This window comes from Lissotriton helveticus, chromosome 9 (genome assembly GCF_964261635.1).
Source record: "Lissotriton helveticus chromosome 9, aLisHel1.1, whole genome shotgun sequence".
Classification (NCBI taxonomy): Eukaryota; Metazoa; Chordata; class Amphibia; order Caudata; family Salamandridae; genus Lissotriton; species Lissotriton helveticus.
In genome coordinates, this window is record NC_136070.1 from 123,166 (window position 1) to 135,445 (window position 12,280).

Sequence of the window (12,280 nt, forward strand, 5' to 3'; positions counted from 1 at the left end):
AGGACTGGCGGTCTCATAGGCGGAGTACTGGCGGTCTGATGTGCGGAGGACTGGCGGTCTCGGGGCTATGTGCGGAGGACTGGCGGTCTCGGGGCTATGTGCGGAGTACTGGTGGTCTGATGTGCGGAGGACTGGCAGTCTCATACGCGGAGTACTGGCGGTCTGATGCACGGAGGACTGGCGGTCTCGGGGCTATGTGCAGAGGACTGGCGGTCTCGGATCTATGTGCGGAGGACTGGCGGTCTCGGGGCTATGTGCGGAGGACTGGCGGTCTCGGGGCTATGTGCGGAGTACTGGCGGTCTGATGTGCGGAGGACTGGCGGTCTCATACGCGGAGTACTGGCGGTCTGATGCGCAGAAGACTGGCGGTCTCGGGGCTATGTGCGGAGGACTGGCGGTCTCGGGGCTATGTGCGGAGTACTGGTGGTCTGATGTGCGGAGGACTGGCGGTCTCATACACGGAGTACTGGCGGTCTGATGCGCGGAGGACTGGCGGTCTCGGGGCTATGTGCGGAGGACTGGCGGTCTCGGGGCTATGTGCGGAGGACTGGCGGTCTCGGGGCTATGTGCGGAGGACTGGCGGTCTGATGTGCGGAGGACTGGCGGTCTCATACGCGGAGTACTGGCGGTCTGATGCGCGGAGGACTGGCGGTCTCGGGGCTATGTGCGGAGGACTGGCGGTCTCGGGGCTATGTGCGGAGTACTGGTGGTCTGATGTGCGGAGGACTGGCGGTCTCATACGCGGAGTACTGGCGGTCTGATGCGCGGAGGACTGGCGGTCTCGGGGCTATGTGCGGAGGACTGGCGGCCTCGGGGCTATGTGCGGAGGACTGGCGGTCTCTGGGCTATGTGCGGAGGACTGGCGGTCTCGGGGCTATGTGCGGAGGACTGGCGGTCTGATGTGCGGAGGACTGGCGGTCTCATACGCGGAGTACTGGCGGTCTGATGTGCGGAGGACTGACGGTCTCAGGGCTATGTGCGGAGTATTGGTGGTCTGATGTGCGGAGGACTGGCGGTCTCATACGCTGAGTACTGGCGGTCTGATGCGCGGAGGACTGGCGGTCTTGGGGCTATGTGTGGAGGACTGGCGGTCTCGGGGCTATGTGCGGAGGACTGGCGGTCTCGGGGCTATGTGCGGAGGACTGGCGGTCTCGGGGCTATGTGCGGAGGACTGGCGGTCTCGGGGCTATGTGCAGAGCACTGGCGGTCTGATGTGCGGAGGACTGGCGGTCTCATACGCGGAGTACTGGCGGTCTGATGCGCGGAGGACTGGCGGTCTCGGGGCTATGTGCGGAGGACTGGCGGTCTCGGGGCTATGTGCGGAGGACTGGCGGTCTCGGGGCTATGTGCGGAGGACTGGCGGTCTCGGGGCTATGTGCGGAGGACTGGCGGTCTGATGTGCGGAGGACTGGCGGTCTCATACGCGGAGTACTGGCGGACTGATGCGCGGAGGACTGGCGGTCTCGGGGCTATGTGCGGAGGACTGGCGGTCTCGGGGCTATGTGCGGAGGACTGGCAGTCTGATGTGCGGAGGACTGGCGGTCTCATACGCGGAGTACTGGCGGTCTGATGTGCGGAGGACTGGCGGTCTCGGGGCTATGTGCGGAGGACTGGCGGTCTCGGGGCTATGTGCGGAGTACTGGTGGTCTGATGTGCGGAGGACTGGCGGTCTCATACATGGAGTACTGGCGGTCTGATGCGCGGAGGACTGGCGGTCTCGGGGCTATGTGCGGAGGACTGGCGGTCTCGGGGCTATGTGCGGAGGACTGGCGGTCTCGGGGCTATGTGCAGAGGACTGGCGGTCTCGGGGCTATGTGCGGAGGACTGGCGGTCTGATGTGCGGAGGACTGGCGGTCTCATACGCGGAGTACTGGCGGTCTGATGCGCGGAGGACTGGCGGACTCGGGCTATGTGCGGAGGACTGGCGGTCTCGGGGCTATGTGCGGAGTACTGGTGGTCTGATGTGCGGAGGACTGGCGGTCCCATACGCGGAGTACTGGCGGTCTGATGTGCGGAGGACTGGCGGTCTCGGGGCTATGTGCGGAGGACTGGCGGTCTCGGGGCTATGTGCGGAGGACTGGCGGTCTCGGGGCTATGTGCGGAGTACTGGTGGTCTGATGTGCGGAGGACTGGCGGTATCATACGCGGAGTACTGGCGGTCTGATGCGCGGAGGACTGGCGGTCTCGGGGCTATGTGCGGAGGACTGGCGGTCTCGGGGCTATGTGCGGAGGACTGGCGGTCTCGGGGCTATGTGCGGAGTACTGGCGGTCTCGGGGCTATGTGCGGAGGACTGGCGGTCTCGGGGCTATGTGCGGAGGACTGGTGGTCTCGGGGCTATGTGCGGAGGACTGGCGGTCTGATGTGCGGAGGACTGGCGGTCTGATGTGCGGAGGACTGGCGGTCTCATACGCGGAGTACTGGCGGTCTGATGTGCAGAGGACTGGCGGTCTCGGGGCTATGTGCGGAGGACTGGCGGTCTCGGGGCTATGTGCGGAGTACTGGTGGTCTGATGTGCGGAGGACTGGCGGTCTCATACGCGGAGTACTGGCGGTCTGATGCGCGGAGGACTGGCGGTCTCGGGGCTATGTGCGGAGGACTGGCGGTCTCGGGGCTATGTGCGGAGGACTGGCGGTCTCGGGGCTATGTGCGGAGGACTGGCGGTCTGATGTGCGGAGGACTGGCGGTCTCATACGCGGAGTACTGGCGGTCTGATGTGCGGAGGACTGCCGGTCTCAGGGCTATGTGCGGAGGACTGGCGGTCTCGGGGCTATGTGCGGAGTACTGGTGGTCTGATGTGCGGAGGACTAGCGGTCTCATACGCGGAGTACTGGCGGTCTGATGCGCGGAGGACTGGCGGTCTCGGGGCTATGTGCGGAGGACTGGCGGTCTCGGGGCTATGTGCGGAGGACTGGCGGTCTCGGGGCTATGTGCGGAGGACTGGCGGTCTGATGTGCGGAGGACTGGCGGTCTCATATGCGGAGTACTGGCGGTCTGATGCGCGGAGGACTGGCGGTCTCGGGGCTATGTGCGGAGGACTGGCGGTGTCGGGGCTATGTGCGGAGGACTGGCGGTCTCGGGGCTATGTGCGGAGGACTGGCGGTCTGATGTGCGGAGGACTGGCGGTCTCATATGCGGAGTACTGGCGGTCTGATGTGCGGAGGACTGGCGGTCTCGGGGCTATGTGCGGAGGACTGGCGGTCTCGGGGCTATGTGCGGAGTACTGGTGGTCTGATGTGCGGAGGACTGGCAGTCTCATACGCGGAGTACTGGCAGTCTGATGCGCGGAGGACTGGCGGTCTTGGGGCTATGTGCGGAGGACTGGCGGTCTCGGGGCTATGTGCGGAGGACTGGCGGTCTCGGGGCTATGTGCGGAGGACTGGCTGTCTCGGGGCTATGTGCGGAGGACTGGCGGTCTCAGGGCTATGTGCGGAGGACTGGCGGTCTCATACGCGGAGTACTGGCGGTCTGATGCGCGGAGGACTGGCGGTCTCGGGGCTATGTGCGGAGGACTGGCGGTCTCGGGGCTATGTGCGGAGGACTGGCGGTCTCGGGGCTATGTGCGGAGGACTGGTGGTCTGATGTGCGGAGGACTGGCGGTCTGATGTGCGGAGGACTGGCGGTCTCATACGCGGAGTACTGGCGGTCTGATGCGCGGAGGACTGGCGGTCTCGGGGCTATGTGCGGAGGACTGGCGGTCTCGGGGCTATGTGCGGAGTACTGACGGTCTGATGTGCGGAGGACTGGCGGTCTCGGGGCTATGTGCGGAGGACTGGCGGTCTCGGGGCTATGTGCGGAGTACTGGTGGTCTCATACGCGGAGTACTGGCGGTCTGATGCGTGGAGGACTGGCGGTCTCGGGGCTATGTGCGGAGGACTGGCGGTCTCGGGGCTATGTGCGGAGGACTGGCGGTCTCGGGGCTATGTGTGGAGGACTGGCGGTCTCGGGGCTATGTGCGGAGGACTGGCGGTCTCGGGGCTATGTGTGGAGTACTGGTGGTCTGATGTGTGGAGGACTGGCGGTCTCATACGCGGAGTACTGGCGGTCTGATGCGCGGAGGACTGGCGGTCTCGGGGCTATGTGCGGAGGACTGGCGGTCTCAGGGCTATGTGCGGAGGACTGGCGGTCTCGGGGCTATGTGCGGAGGACTGGCGGTCTGATGTGCGGAGGACTGGCGGTCTCATACGCGGAGTACTGGCGGTCTGATGCGCGGAGGACTGGCGGTTTCGGGGCTATGTGCGGAGGACTGGCGGTCTCGGGGCTATGTGCGGAGTACTGGTGGTCTGATGTGCGGAGGACTGGCGGTCTCATACGCGGAGTACTGGCGGTCTGATGTGCGGAGGACTGGCGGTCTCGGGGCTATGTGCGGAGGACTGGCGGTCTCGGGGCTATGTGCGGAGGACTGGCGGTCTCGGGGCTATGTGCGGAGGACTGGTGGTCTGATGTGCGGAGGACTGGCGGTCTCATACGCGGAGTACTGGCGGTCTGATGCGCAGAGGACTGGCGGTCTCGGGGCTATGTGCGGAGGACTGGCGGTCTCGGGGCTATGTGCGGAGGACTGGCGGTCTCGGGGCTATGTGCTGAGGACTGGAGGTCTCGGGGCTATGTGCAGGGGACTGGCGGTCTCGGGGCTATGTGCGGAGGACTGGCGGTCTGATGTGCGGAGGACTGGCGGTCTCATACGCGGAGTACTGGCGGTCTGATGCGCGGAGGACTGGCGGTCTCGGGGCTATGTGCGGAGGACTGGCGGTCTCGGGGCTATGTGCGGAGTACTGGTGGTCTGATGTGCGGAGGACTGGCGGTCTCATACGCGGAGTACTGGCGGTCTGATACACGGAGGACTGGCGGTCTCAGGGCTATGTGCGGAGGACTGGCGGTCTCGGGGCTATGTGCGGAGGACTGGCGGTCTCGGGGCTATGTGCGGAGTACTGATGGTCTGATGTGCGGAGGACTGGCGGTCTCATACGCGGAGTACTGGTGGTCTGATGCGTGGAGGACTGGCGGTCTCGGGGCTATGTGCGGAGGACTGGCGGTCTCAGGGCTATGTGCGGAGGACTGGCGGTCTCGGGGCTATGTGCGGAGGACTGGCGGTCTGATGTGCAGAGGACTGTCGGCCTCATACGCGGAGTACTGGCGGTCTGATGCGTGGAGGACTGGCGGTCTCGGGGCTATGTGCGGAGGACTGGCGGTCTCGGGGCTATGTGCGGAGTACTGGTGGTCTGATGTGCGGAGGACTGGCGGTCTCATACGCGGAGTACTGGCGGTCTGATGCGCGGAGGACTGGCGGTCTCGGGGCTATGTGCGGAGGACTGGCGGTCTCGGGGCTATGTGCGGAGGACTGGCGGTCTGATGTGCGGAGGACTGGCGGTCTCATACGCAGAGTACTGGCGGTCTGATGCGCGGAGGACTGGCGGTCTCGGGGCTATGTGCGGAGGACTGGCGGTATCGGGGCTATGTGCGGAGGACTGGAAGTCTCGGGGCAATGTGCGGAGGACTGGTGGTCTCGGGGCTATGTGCGGAGGACTGGCGGTCTGATGTGCGGAGGACTGGCAGTCTCATACGCGGAGTACTGGCGGTCTGATGCGCGGAGGACTGGCGGTCTCGGGGCTATGTGCGGAGGACTGATGGTCTCGGGGCTATGTGCGGAGTACTGGTGGTCTGATGTGCGGAGGACTGGCGGTCTCATACATGGAGTACTGGCGGTCTGATGCACGGAGGACTGGCGGTCTTGGGGCTATGTGCGGAGGACTGGCGGTCTCGGGGCTATGTGCGGAGGACTGGCGGTCTCGGGGCTATGTGCGGAGGACTGGCGGTCTGATGTGCGGAGGACTGGCGGTCTCATACGCGGAGTACTGGCGGTCTGATGCGCGGAGGACTGGCGTTCTCGGGGCTATGTGCGGAGGACTGGCGGTCTCGGGGCTATGTGCGGAGTACTGGTGGTCTGATGTGCGGAGGACTGGCAGTCTCATACGCGGAGTACTGGCTGTCTGATGCACGGAGGACTGGCGGTCTCGGGGCTGTGTGCGGAGGACTGGCGGTCTCGGGGCTGTGTGCGGAGGACTGGCGGTCTTGGGGCTATGTGCGGAGGACTGGCGGTCTCGGGGCTATGTGCGGAGGACTGGCGGTCTCGGGGCTATGTACGGAGGAATGGCGGTCTGATGTGTGGAAGACTGGCGGTCTCATACGCGGAGTACTGGCGGTCTGATGCGCGGAGGACTGGCGGTCTCGGGGCTATGTGCGGAGGACTGGCGGTCTCGGGGCTATGTGCGGAGTACTGGTGGTCTGATGTGCGGAGGACTGGCGGTCTCATACGCGGAGTACTGGCGGTCTGATGCGCGGAGGACTGGCGGTCTCGGGGCTATGTGTGGAGGACTGGCGGTCTCGGGGCTATGTGCGGAGTACTGGTGGTCTGATGTGCGGAGGACTGGCGGTCTCATACGCGGATTACTGGCGGTCTGATGCGCGGAGGACTGGCTGTCTCAGGGCTATGTGTGGAGGACTGGCGGTCTCGGGGCTATGTGCGGAGTACTGGTGGTCTGATGTGCGGAGGACTGGTGGTCTCATACGCAGAGTACTGGCGGTCTGATGCGCGGAGGACTGGCGGTCTCGGGGCTATGTGCGGAGGACTGGTGTTCTCGGGGCTATGTGCGGAGGACTGGCGGTCTCGGGGCTATGTGCGGAGGACTGGCGGTCTCGGGGCTATGTGCGGAGTACTGGTGGTCTGATGTGCGGAGGACTGGCGGTCTCATACGCGGAGTACTGGCGGTCTGATGCGCGGAGGACTGGCGGTCTCGGGGCTATGTGCGGAGGACTGGCGGTCTTGGGGCTATGTGCGGAGTACTGGTGGTCTGATGTGCGGAGGACTGGCGGTCTCATACGCGGAGTACTGGCGGTCTGATGCGCGGAGGACTTGCGGTCTCGGGGCTATGTGCGGAGTACTGGTGGTCTGATGTGCGGAGGACTGGCGGTCTCGGGGCTATGTGCGGAGGACTGGCAGTCTCGGGGCTATGTGTGGAGGACTGGCGGTCTGATGTGCGGAGGACTGGCGGTCTCATACGCTGAGTACTGGCGGTCTGATGCGCGGAGGACTGGCGGTCTCGGGGCTATGTGTGGGGGACTGGCGGTCTCGGGGCTATGTGCGGAGGACTGGCGGTCTGATGCGCGGAGGACTGGCGGTCTCGTGGCTATGTGCGGAGGACTAGCGGTCTCAGGGCTATGTGCGGAGGACTGGCGGTCTGATGTGCGGAGGACTGGCGGTCTCATACGCGGAGTACTGGCGGTCTGATGCGTGGAGGACTGGCGGTCTCGGGGCTATGTGCGGAGGACTGGCGGTCTCGGGGCTATGTGCGGAGGACTGGCGGTCTGATGTGCGGAGGACTGGCGGTCTCATACGCGGAGTACTGGCGGTCTGATGCACGGAGGACTGGCGGTCTCGGGGCTATGTGCGGAGGACTGGCGGTCTCGGGGCTATGTGCGGAGTACTGGTGGTCTGATGTGCGGAGGACTGGCGGTCTCATACGCGGAATACTGGCGGTCTGATGCGCGGAGGACTGGCGGTCTCGGGGCTATGTGCGGAGGACTGGCGGTCTCGGGGCTATGTGCCGAGGACTGGCGGTCTGATGTGCGGAGGACTGGCGGTCTCATACACGGAGTACTGGCGGTCTGATGTGCGGAGGACTGGCGGTCTCGGGGCTATGTGCGGAGGACTGGCGGTCTCGGGGCTATGTGCGGAGTACTGGTGGTCTGATGTGCGGAGGACTGGCGGTCTCATACGCGGAGTACTGGCGGTCTCATACGCGGAGTACTGGCGGTCTGATGTGCGGAGGACTGGCGGTCTCGGGGCTATGTGCGGAGGACTGGCGGTCTCGGGGCTATGTGCGGAGGACTGGCGGTCTCGGGGCTATGTGTGGAGGACTGGCGGTCTGATGTGCGGAGGACTGGCGGTCTCATACGCTGAGTACTGGCGGTCTGATGCGCGGAGGACTGGCTGTCTCGGGGCTATGTGTGGAGGACTGGCGGTCTCGGGGCTATGTGCGGAGGACTGGCGGTCTCGGGGCTATGTGCGGAGGACTGGCGGTCTGATGTGCGGAGGACTGGCGGTCTCATACGCGGAGTACTGGCGGTCTGATGCGCGGAGGACTGGCGGTCTCGGGGCTATGTGCGGAGGACTGGCGGTCTCGGGGCTATGTGCGGAGTACTGGTGGTCTGATGTGCGGAGGACTGGCGGTCTCATACGCGGAGTACTGGTGGTCTGATGCGCGGAGGACTGGCGGTCTCGGGGCTATGTGCGGAGGACTGGTGGTCTCGGGGCTATGTGCGGAGGACTGGCGGTCTGATGTGCGGAGGACTGGCGGTCTCATACGCGGAGTACTGGCGGTCTGATGCGCGGAGGACTGGCGGTCTCGGGGCTATGTGCGGAGGACTGGCGGTCTCGGGGCTATGTGCGGAGTACTGGTGGTCTGATGTGCGGAGGACTGGCGGTCTCATACGCGGAGTACTGGCGGTCTGATGCGCGGAGGACTGGCGGTCTCGGGGCTATGTGCGGAGGACTGGCGGTCTCGGGGCTATGTGCGGAGGACTGGCAGTCTGATGTGCGGAGGACTGGCGGTCTCATACGCGGAGTACTGGCGGTCTGATGTGCGGAGGACTGGCGGTCTCGGGGCTATGTGCGGAGGACTGGCGGTCTCGGGGCTATGTGCGGAGGACTGGCGGTCTCGGGGCTATGTGCGGAGGACTGGCGGTCTCGGGGCTATGTGCGGAGTACTGATGGTCTGATGTACGGAGGACTGGCGGTCTCATACGCGGAGTACTGGCGGTCTGATGCACGGAGGACTGGCGGTCTCGTGGCTATGTGCGGAGGACTGGCGGTCTCGGGGCTATGTGCGGAGGACTGGCGGTCTCGGGGCTATGTGCGGAGGACTGGCGGTCTCGGGCTATGTGCAGAGGACTGGCGGTCTGATGTGCGGAGGACTGGCGGTCTCATACGCGGAGTACTGGCGGTCTGATGCGCGGAGGACTGGCGGTCTCGGGGCTATGTGCGGAGGACTGGCGGTCTTGGGGCTATGTGCGGAGTACTGGTGGTCTGATGTGCGGAGGACTGGCGGTCTCATACGCGGAGTACTGGCGGTCTGATGTGCGGAGGACTGGCAGTCTCGGGGCTATGTGCGGAGTACTGGTGGTCTGATGTGCGGAGGACTGGCGGTCTCGGGGCTATGTGCGGAGGACTGGCGGTCTTGGGGCTATGTGTGGAGGACTGGCGGTCTGATGTGCGGAGGACTGGCGGTCTCATACGCTGAGTACTGGCGGTCTGATGCGCGGAGGACTGGCGGTCTCGGGGCTATGTGTGGGGGACTGGCGGTCTCGGGGCTATGTGCAGAGTACTGGTGGTCTGATGTGTGGAGGACTGGCGGTCTCATACGTGGAGTACTGGCGGTCTGATGCGTGGAGGACTGGCGGTCTCGGGGCTATGTGCGGAGCACTGGCGGTCTTGGGGCTATGTGCGGAGGACTGGCGGTCTCGGGGCTATGTGCGGAGGACTGGCGGTCTGATGTGTGGAGGACTGGTGGTCTCATACGCGGAGTACTGGCGGTCTGATGCGCGGAGGACTGGCGGTCTCGGGGCTATGTGCGGAGGACTGGCGGTCTCGGGGCTATGTGCGGAGTACTGGTGGTCTGATGTGCGGAGGACTGGCGGTCTCATACGCGGAGTACTGGCGGTCTGATGCGCGGAGGACTGGCGGTCTCAGGGCTATGTGCGGAGGACTGGCGGTCTCGGGGCTATGTGCGGAGGACTGGCGGTCTCGGGGCTATGTGCGGAGGACTGGCGGTCTCGGGGCTATGTGCGGAGGACTGGCGGTCTGATGTGCGGAGGACTGGCGGTCTCATACACGGAGTACTGGCGGTCTGATGCGCGGAGGACTGGCGGTCTCGGGGCTATGTGCGGAGGACTGGCGGTCTCGGGGCTATGTGCGGAGGACTGGCGGTCTCGGGGCTATGTGCGGAGGACTGGCGGTCTGATGTGCGGAGGACTGGCGGTCTGATGTGCGGAGGACTGGCGGTCTCATACGCGGAGTACTGGCGGTCTGATGCACGGACGACTGGCGGTCTCGGGGCTATATGCGGAGGACTGGCGGTCTCGGGGCTATGTGCGGAGTACTGGTGGTCTGATGTGTGGAGGACTGGCGGTCTCATACGCGGAGTACTGGCGATCTGATGCGCGGAGGACTGGCGGTCTCGGGGCTATGTGCGGAGGACTGGCGGTCTCGGGGCTATGTGCAGAGGACTGGCGGTCTCGGGGCTATGTACGGAGGACTGGCGGTCTCGGGGCTATGTGCGGAGGACTGGTGGTCTCGGGGCTATGTGCAGAGGACTGGCGGTCTCGGGGCTATGTGCGGAGGACTGGCGGTCTCGGGGCTATGTGCAGAGGACTGGCGGTCTGATGTGCGGAGGACTGGCGGTCTCATACGCGGAGTACTGGCGGTCTGATGCGTGGAGGACTGGCGGTCTCGGGGCTATGTGCGGAGGACTGGCGGTCTCGGGGCTATGTGCGGAGTACTGGTGGTCTGATGTGCGGAGGACTGGCGGTCTCATAAGCGGAGTACTGGCGGTCTGATGCGCGGAGGACTGGCGGTCTCAGGGCTATGTGCGGAGGACTGGCGGTCTCTGGGCTATGTGCGGAGGACTGGCGGTCTCGGGGCTATGTGCGGAGTACTGGTGGTCTGATGTGCGGAGGACTGGCGGTCTCATATGCGGAGTACTGGCGGTCTGATGCGCGGAGGACTGGCGGTCTCGGGGCTATGTGCGGAGGACTGGCAGTCTCGGGGCTATGTGCGGAGGACTGGCGGTCTCGGGGCTCTGTGCGGAGGACTGGCGGTCTGATGTGCGGAGGACTGGCGGTCTGATGTGCGGAGGACTGGCGGTCTCATACGCGGAGTACTGGCGGTCTGATGCGCGGAGGACTGGCGGTCTCGGGGCTATGTGCGGAGGACTGGAGGTCTCGGGGCTATGTGCGGAGGACTGGCGGTCTGATGTGCGGAGGACTGGCGGTCTCATACACGGAGTACTGGCAGTCTGATGCGCGGAGGACTGGCGGTCTCGGGGCTATGTGCGGAGGACTGGCAGTCTCGGGGCTATGTGCGGAGGACTGGCGGTCTCGGGGCTATGTGCGGAGGACTGGCGGTCTCGGGGCTATGTGCGGAGGACTGGCGGTCTCGGTGCTATGTGCGGAGGACTGGCGGTCTCGGGGCTATGTGCGGAGGACTGGCGGTCTCGGGGCTATGTGCGGAGGACTGGCGGTCTGATGTGCGGAGGACTGGCGGTCTCATACGCGGAGTACTGGCGGTCTGATGCGCGGAGGACTGGCGGTCTCGGGGCTATGTGCGGAGGACTGGCGGTCTCGGGGCTATGTGCAGAGGACTGGCGGTCTCGGGGCTATGTGCGGAGGACTGGCGGTCTCGGGGCGGAGGACTGCGGTCTCGGGGCTATGTGTGAAGGACTGGCGGTCTCGGGGCTATGTGCGGAGGACTGGCGTCTCGGGGCTATGTGCGGAGGACTGGCAGTCTCGGGGCTATGTGCCTAGGACTGGCGTCTCGGGGCTATGTGCGGAGGACTGGCGGTCTCGGGGCTATGTGCGGAGGACTGGCGGTCTGATGCGCGTAGGACTGGCGGTCTCATACGCGGAGAACTGGCGGTCTGATGCGCGGAGGACTGGTGGTCTCGGGGCTATGTGCGGAGGACTGGCGGTCTCGGGGCTATGTGCAGAGGACTGGCGGTCTCGGGGCTATGTACGGAGGACTGGCGGTCTCGGGGCTATGTGCGGAGGACTGGCGGTCTCGGGGCTATGTGCGGAGGACTGGCGGTCTCGGGGCTATGTGCGGAGGACTGGCAGTCTCGGGGCTATGTGCAGAGGACTGGCGGTCTGATGTGCGGAGGACTGGCGGTCTCATACGCGGAGTACTGGTGGTCTGATGCGCGGAGGACTGGCGGTCTCGGGGCTATGTGCGGAGGACTGGCGGTCTTGGGGCTATGTGCGGAGTACTGGTGGTCTGATGTGCGGAGGACTGGCGGTCTCATAAGCGGAGTACTGGCGGTCTGATGCGCGGAGGACTGGCGGTCTCAGGGCTATGTGCAGAGGACTGGCTGTCTCGGGGCTATGTGCGGAGGACTGGCGGTCTCGGGGCTATGTGCGGAGTACTGGTGGTCTGATGTGCGGAGGACTGGCGGTCTCATACGCGGAGTACTGGAGGTCTGATGCGCGGAGGACTGGCGGTCTCGGGGCTACGTG